The sequence below is a fragment of the Sorex araneus genome, chromosome 1 (assembly GCF_027595985.1).
Source record: "Sorex araneus isolate mSorAra2 chromosome 1, mSorAra2.pri, whole genome shotgun sequence".
In the NCBI taxonomy this organism is placed as follows: Eukaryota; Metazoa; Chordata; class Mammalia; order Eulipotyphla; family Soricidae; genus Sorex; species Sorex araneus.
The window spans coordinates 375,340,754-375,346,584 of NC_073302.1; the positions used below are offsets into that span (position 1 = coordinate 375,340,754).

At 39.3% G+C, this 5,831-nt stretch overlaps 1 pseudogene; it reads left to right on the forward strand.

Annotated features, from left to right (window-relative positions):
• Positions 1 to 276: 276 nt before the first annotated feature.
• Positions 277 to 1,482, forward strand: LOC101555609 (calpastatin-like; annotated as a pseudogene).
• The last annotated feature ends 4,349 nt before the right edge of the window (positions 1,483 to 5,831 follow it).

Genomic DNA, 5,831 nt, shown 5'->3' on the forward strand with positions numbered 1-5,831 from the left:
TTCATGCATGAGGTTTGTCCAAACGTATGGAGAGGGGCCTGAGTATGGCTGTTGCTAGGTTCCAATGGTCTTCGGCTGCCGGGAGCTCTGCTCTAGACGGGGAGGGGAGCTGGAGCCCATCTTTTCCGAGGGGCCCTGGGGAAGACAGCCAGGCGTGTGGGCAAGAGACTCTCTGCCCTTCGTGAGAAAAAGGCCAAAGAAACATAAATGAAGGAACACAAAGAGCCTGAGCACATAGCAGTGCCCGGTGACCAGCGGGCCTCTAGTGGAAAATCAATGTCTAGCTCCAGTGAGCAGCCGCCACCAGAGAGATCCGCAAAACCGAAGGTGAAACCCCAGGACGCCCCGTCTTCGGGGAGAGAGAGCGTGGTTGCGGCTGAGTCTGCATCAGGCGGAACCGATGATAAGAAAAAAGAAAATAAATCCTCAGCATTGACTGTGTCAGTTGAATTGACACCAGGTGAACCATCTGGGAAGTCAGGCATGGACGCTGCTGCTGCTCTGGATGATCTCATAGACACTTTCGGGGTCCCTGAGGAAGTGCTTGAAGACAACTCCGAATACACAAGACCCGAAGTTTCAGATCCAGTGACTTCGAAGTACATAGAGGAATTGGGTAAAGGAGCAGTCACAATACCTCCAAAGTATAGGGAACTTTTGGCTAAAACAGAAGGGGTGGTGGGTCCACCTGCAGACTCTGCGGCACCCATGGGGCCCGATGAGGCTATCGACGCTCTGTCTTCCGATTTCACCTGCAGTCCTGCCACTGGTGGCCAGGAGGAGAAACCGTCCCGAGAGGCTTTAAAAGCTCAGTCTGCCAAGGTAATCAGTGCCGCTCCTCCCCATGAGAAGAAGAGGATGGTGGAGATGGAGGCCATGAGCGACCAGGCCCTGGATGCAATCTCAGCTTCTCTGGGCAGCCGCCAGCCGGACCCCGAGCTGGACCTCAGCTCCCTGCAGGAGGTGGCCGAGGCAAAAGCCAAAGAGGAGAAAGTGAAGAAGTGTGGGGAGGAGGATGAAACCGTCTAGTCTGAGTACAGGCTCAGAGCAGCCACGGATAAAGATGGAAAACCACTATTGCCAAAACCGGAGGAAAAATCCAAGCCACTCGGTGAATCAGAACTCATCGATGAACTCTGCAGATTTTGACTCATCCAAACAGAAAGAAGAAAAACCAAAGCCAGTTGAAAAAACAAAAGAACCTCCGGTCAGCCCCCCCACACCAGTGGTGGAGTCGGTGTCATGGGCCTCTCTCTGCAGTATCCAGGTAGTCCAGCCAAGCCAGCGCCCATGAAGGCCAGGATGTCCCACAAGGCCATGGATGCCCTGGCAGGGAGCCTGGGAGAGAGGGAGGCGGATCTTAAGGAGAGCCAGTCCTCCGAGGACCATGTCCAGGAGAAAGCCAAAGAAGAGGATCGAGGTGAATGTATATGTCAAAAATATAAGTCAACACTATTTCAAGCGTGTGACACAAAACTATAATAATTAAATTTAAAATATTTTGCAAAGAAGGCAGGGGTTTAGGAAAGAATCTTATGATGTTGGTGAAAGGATACTGATATTGGTAGTGGGTATAGAGTTGAAATTTTGTGCCCCTGAAACTAGTTTTAACAGCTTTATAAATCATAGTGGTTAAATAGATTAAAAAGAAAAGTAAAAAATGTATGTGCATATTAAAGTAATAAAGAGAAAGTAAAATGTTGAAATATAGCAAATAATGAGAAAAGCAAAAGAATTAGAAAACTGGTAAGCATAATAAAATACTGATTTTAATTCAAATATATCAGTTATAATTAATATTTTTAAACTTATAAAAATTAATTATTTTAAGAGATCAATAATATTAATTATGAACTATCTAAGAAATAGGTCTTGAACTTGTTAAAATTAAAATACTGGACATTTTCCATGCACAATCTTTAAAATCATGAAACAGATATGACTACCAACTGTAAACTATACCATGTGATACCTATCAGATATCTGATAGCAGACTTTATGAGGGCATTTTCATTTAATAGCAAATATGGTATTTCTAAGTTCTTCTGCACAGTTATATTAGGGATGTTGTAGTATTGAAGTTGAGAAATTTATTTAAAAAGGTGAATGATCTTTGAGATAAATATTAAGAACAAGACTTTAAATTCACAGTGTGGATTTTACTATAAATATAAATTTTAATAACACAAACTTTTAAATTGGAATATGAATTTCACATTTCACCCCTTCTCTCCACATGACCTGGTTTACGAGGACTTCTTTTTTTTTTATCATACCTGGCAAAGCTCAGGGGTTATTCCTGTTTCTGCACTCAGGAATTACTCCTCATGGTGTTGGGGGACTATACGGATGCCCAGGATTGAATCTGAGTTGGCCGAGTATAAGGCAAATGCCTTACTCACTGTACTATCTCTCTGGCCCTTTACAAGAACTTCTTTACCCAGATAAACTATTGGCCCCTTCTCTTCAGTTCTAGCTTTGGTGATTCCATTGATAGTGTACTAACAATCTAGGTAAACTGTCATCACTGTATCACTGTCAAGTGTCATCCCGTTGCTCATCAGTTTGCTCTAGTGGGCACCAGTGTCGTCTTCATTGTGAGACTTGTTACTATTTTTGGCATATCAAATACACCACGTGTAGCTTGTCAGGCTCTGCTGTGCAGGCTAGGTACTCTCAGTAGCTTGCCAGGCTCTTCAAGAGGGATGGAGGAATTGAACCCCAGTTGGCCATGTGCAAGGCAAATGCCCTACGCTGTGCTATTGCTCCAGCCCAAATTATCATCAATTATCATTATCAATGTTTTTTACCATTTCTTTCATGTTAATACTCTCTTCCCCATATAATTGAGTAAATTTTCCATTTATCTCAAGCATTTGCTGCTTTATTTTTCAAAAAAGTTAAATGTGGTAGATATTATCTTTGGCATATACTTTCCACCCTAACATAAGGTTGTACTTGCCTATCTGGATTGACCAGTGATACATAAGTGAGGAAGAATCTAGGAGATACTTGTAGCACTGTAGCACTGTCGTCCCATTGTTCATCGATTTGCTCAAGCAGGCACCACTAATGTCTCCATTGTGAGACTTGTTGTTATTGTTTTGGGCATATTGAATACGCCCCGGGTAGCTTGCCAAGCTCTGCCCTGTGGGCGGGATACTATTAGTAACTCACCAGGCTCTCCGAGAGGGATGAAGGAATCAAACCCTGGTCAACCATGTGCAAGGCGAAGGCCCCAAGCACTGTGCTATTGCTCCAGTCCAGGAGACACTTGTGATAGACTATATTTACTTTTCCATTCAATAGTATAACCTAGAAAATGCAGTTCTTTCTTCATTAGTCTTGATTCAAGAGTAAGAATGAATGCCATGAACAGAATTCAGCAGATGATAGATAAGTTTGGTTAGAGATTTTTTTTACTCCTAATCACTATTATTGGACTGGAGTGATAGCACAACGGTTAGGGCATTTGCTTTGCATTAGGCCGACCCAGGTTTGATTTCTTCGTCCCTCTCGGAGAGCCTGGCAAGCTACCGAGAGTATCTAGCCCACACGGCAGAGCCTAGCAAGGTATCTGTGGTGTATTCGATATGCCAAAACAGTAACAACAAGTCTCACGATGGAGAAGTTACTGGTGCCCGCTCAAGCAAATCAATGAACAACAGGCTGACAGTGCTACACTGCTACAGTGCTAATCATTATTATCTGAGACTGCTTGTTACTGCAGTTTATATAATCTGTCCTAGCTACATTGACCAACAACTTCAACACTGAATATGATTATCACCTCTCCTGCCTGCCCTATATTTTTTTTTAATTGAATCATCGTGAGATAGTTACAAGCTTTCATGTTTGGGTTGCATTCTCACAATGATCAAACACCCTGCCCTATCTTATGACAATGGCTTACTTCACTTTTTATTCTATTGCAGTCATCACCTTTCAAATCTTGGAAACATTAAAGGTCACATAAATTTCTAAATATCTTGTCAAGTATTTCATTAATATAAAGTCTAATGTGTGTTAACTAAGGTATCTCCTGGTTCTGTTGGAGAAGCTAATGTTTATTTCTAAAAAGAAAAACTGTAAAAGTTTGCTCACTGTGGTGTATAAAATTGTGGTTACTCCACAACATTTCTCAGTTGTAAAACAGCACTGCACACAGCATCCAACTGGTCCCTTCTGACTTATTCCCAGGAAAAATATGCTGATGTTTAGACTTTCTACTATGTTGTGAGTGAAAACTTGTATTTAGAAGTCTCATGTTTTTTACCAACAACCATAAAACAGTAACAGGATATCTGGTTTATCAATTTACAAGTAAAACACCTGATTATTCCATCACATTTTATCATTCTTTGATTATTCCTTGCTATATTTATTGCTTAATCTCTATCTATTCTCTGTAAAATAGACTTCTCTGAATGCATATTTTCTTGGCTAATGAAATTAGACTTAGCCATGGAAATATTAAAAACATAATTATTTCTGAAAATGAAATAATGATGAAACACTTTATCACAAGGTTATAAGTACCAAATTTTTTATTCCTTTAAGCTTCCAGGTTGGTAATGAAAAACATGTAAGTAATGCCATGTTATTTAACATTAGGATATGTAATTTTATTAGAGTTAAATGCAATTTGTAAAACAGAAGGTAAATATAAAAGTATTTTCTTAGAAAAACTGAGTTATCCTGCCTTCCAAAAAATTGGGGGCCAGGTAATATGATTTTAGGAGTAATTTAATATGCAATGAATATTTGGATATAATTTATCATGAATGTAACATGTGTGTGTTCACTGAAAGACTGTAAGAATGTTTGAGAATAAAATAATTTCTTGCATACAAATTGATATATTTGAAAGGGTGATGATAAGTTTAAAAGGTGAGATATTTTTTTCCAGTTGAAAATGTGTCTTTCTGACATTTGAGGTGGAGATATGGAAATTCGATTTTACCTTGGTGAATGTTTGGCATGAAGCAAGGTTGTTACAGTTATTTTTTTTCCTCAAGAGAATAGTAGATTTGACATCTGGAACAATGAGGTTAGAGTTCATCATTCGTATATAGTGGGAGGAAATGAAAACTCAGAGGTGGGTCAGAACATCTTTAAGAAGGAGGAGGATTTTGGCAAGTGACTAGATAAAGATCCAGATGGATTCCTTAGTCTGTGAAATACTGCAGCATAGTGAACTGTGTAGGAGAGGAAGTTCAGTTCAGTAATTAATTGTGTATAGTTAGATTAGGTAAAATAAAAAAATTCTAAAGACTTTTTTTTCTGTGAGGAAGGAGCTATAATGGATAGGAAAGAGCAAATCTTATTTCCTGAAATAATTTCTAATTACTGCCCCTGCAAGCCATGTTTATGTGTCAAAAATACTGTAGTCAAGATCAAACTCTCAGTGTGTAAACCAGGTTGAATCTTTCACTAGTCATCTCAATAGCCAACAAATTGAAGATTTGTCAAATATTTCACAAATCTTCTGAAAAGACCAAAACCCTATAAACTCAGCAAGACTGAAGTTATAAAACAATAGTATTTTACCATTGTACTATTATAAAATTTAGGAACCAAATTTTGTGAAGAAAAAAAATTGTGGAAGGGCTAAAAAAAAATCCAAAAGTGCCATACACAGAGCCAATTCTATGACAAATGAATAAAGATCAGACATATTTTAGACTATGCAATAAAAGATAGATAACCGAGAATAAACAGAGGAATTGAAAGGTAAAGGTAAAACCAACAATCTCCCCCCTTCTCCCATGCCCAAATATCTTGGGATTTGTTTACCTATCTTTTCACTTGTGAGCAAAAATAATTTACTT